We start from the raw sequence: 2,500 nt of genomic DNA, 5'->3' as shown, positions 1-2,500 counted from the left end.
ATCTGTCTGTCTGATGGTGGTTTGTTTTTTTCTGTTGGTTAATTGTTTGTTGGTTTATCTGTCTGTCTATCTGTCTGTCTGATGGTGTGTGGGTTTTTTTTCTGTTGGTTAATTGTCTGTTGGTTTATCTGTCTGTCTGTCTATCTGTCTGTCTGATGGTTTGGTTGTTGTTGTTTTTTCTGTTGGTTAATTGTCTGCTGGTTTATCTGTCTGTCTGTCTATCTGTCTGTCTGATGGTGTTTTTTTTTCTGTTGGTTAATTGTCTGTTGGTTTATCTGTCTGTCTGTCTATCTGTCTGTCTGATGGTTTGGTTGTTGTTGTTTTTTCTGTTGGTTAATTGTCTGCTGGTTTATCTGTCTGTCTGTCTATCTGTCTGTCTGATGGTGTGTGGGTTTTTTTTCTGTTGGTTAATTGTCTGTTGGTTTATCTGTCTGTCTATCTGTCTGTCTGTCTGTCTGATGGTGGTTTGTTTTTTTCTGTTGGTTAATTGTTCGTTGGTTTATCTCTCTGTCTGTCTGTCTGATGTGGGTTTTTTTTTGTTTGTTTGTTTTTTGTGTGTGTTTTTTTCTGTTGGTTAATTGTCTGTTGGTTTATCTGTCTGTCTGTCTATCTGTCTGTCTGATTTTTGTTTGTTTGTTTTTTTGGTTGTTTTTTTTCTGTTGGTTAATTGTTTGTTGGTTTATCTGTCTGTCTGTCTGTCTTTATTATGTTGGGTTGTTTTTCTGTGTGTTTGTGTTTGTTAAATTTTATTTTATTCAGGTTCGTTTCATTTTACTTTTTTTTCTTTTTTTTAATTTTTTATTCTGTTTTATCTTATTTCTTCTTCTTCTTCTTCTTCTTCTGCGTTCACTCGTATGCACACGCGTGGGCTTTTACGTGTATGACCGTTTTTACCCCGCCATGTAGGCAGCCATACTCCGTTTTCGGGGGTTGCATGCTGGGTATGTTCTTGTTTCCATAACCCACCGAAAGCTGACATGGATTACAGGATCTTTAACGTGCGTATTTGATCTTCTGCTTGCATATACACACGAAGGGGGTTCAGGCACTAGCAGGTCTGCACATATGTTGACCTGGGAGATCGTAAAAATCTCCACCCTTTACCCACCAGGCGCCGTCACCGTGATTCGAACCCGGGACCCTCAGATTGACAGTCCAACGCTTTAACCACTCGGCTATTGCGCCCGTCATCTTATTTCATTTTAATTTGTTTTTATCTTACTTCATTCTATTCTATTTCGTTCTTTCTTTTCCATTTTTTTTTCTTTTTTTTTTTTTTCGTTTTTTGTCATTTTATTTCAGTTCATTTACATCTTATTTTAGTTTATTCTATTCGATTCGATTCTGTTTAATTTCATTTTCCACTCAAGGCCCGACAAAGCTCTTTGGGTTACGCTGCTGGTCAGGAAATCTGCTGTGCAGATGTGGTGTAATCTGTTGTGGATTTGTTCGAACGCAGCCACATCTCCTTGAGCAACTGAACTGAACTGAACTGTCTGTCTGTCTGTCTGTATCTGCCTGTGTGTCTGTGTATCTATCTATCTATCCTTATATCTCTCCATCCAACACACACACACACACACACACACACACACACACACACACACATATACATATTCTGCCATTATCTATCCATCTTGTGAATATAGTTATCATTTTTATATTCTGCTATTATCTATCTTGTGAATATGATTATCATTTTGGATATATATATATATATATATATATATATATATATATATATTTCCAATTTCTCTCTCTCTCTCTCTCTCTCTCTCTCTCTCTCTGGCTATGTATATATGTATGTATGTATGTATGTATGTATGTAACTATCTATGTAACCATTACCTTCGCCTTACTTTCTCTCCAACTCATTGGACATTATTCGTGTAAATTCATATGTGTATGCACTTTCGTGACTAAACGAATACATTATGTTCTCTCTTTTCTTTTCCTTTCAGTGGTAAGGTCCAATGAACTTCTTCTTCTTCTTCTGCGTTCGTGGGCTGCAACTCCCACGTTCACTCGCATGCACACGAGTGGGCTTTTACGTGTATCACCGTTTTTACCCCGCCATGTAGGCAGCCATACTCCGTTTTCGGGGGTGTGCATGCTGGGTATGTTCTTGTTTCCATAACCCACCGAACGCTGACATGGATTACGGGATCTTTAACGTGCGTATTTGATCTTCTGCTTGCATATACACACGAAGGGGGTTCAGGCACTAGCAGGTCTGCACATATGTTGACCTGGGAGATCGTAAAAATGTCCACCCTTCACCCACCAGGCGCCGTCACCGTGATTCGAACCCGGGACCCTCAGATTGACAGTCCAACGCTTTAACCACTCGGCTATTGCGCCCGTCGGTCCAATGAACAGAACACAACAAATGTCTGTTAAGTTATTGACATTCGCATGAAAACATCACTAAATTCCTGCTTTTTATCTTTTTTTTAACTCACAGAGCGCCACAATTTCTAAACTGAATTTTCCAAACTAC

The 2,500-nt window shown here is 38.9% G+C and overlaps 1 protein-coding gene across 1 annotated transcript in view; it reads left to right on the top strand.

The window, feature by feature from the left end:
- LOC143286441 (uncharacterized) overlaps positions 1 to 2,500 on the top strand; it is a 159,075-nt gene that overhangs the window by 145,791 nt on the left and 10,784 nt on the right. The window lies entirely within an intron of this gene.

The sequence above is a fragment of the Babylonia areolata genome, chromosome 10 (assembly GCF_041734735.1).
Source record: "Babylonia areolata isolate BAREFJ2019XMU chromosome 10, ASM4173473v1, whole genome shotgun sequence".
NCBI lineage: Eukaryota > Metazoa > Mollusca > Gastropoda > Neogastropoda > Buccinidae > Babylonia > Babylonia areolata.
This window is presented reverse-complemented; position numbering and strand designations above follow the sequence as displayed.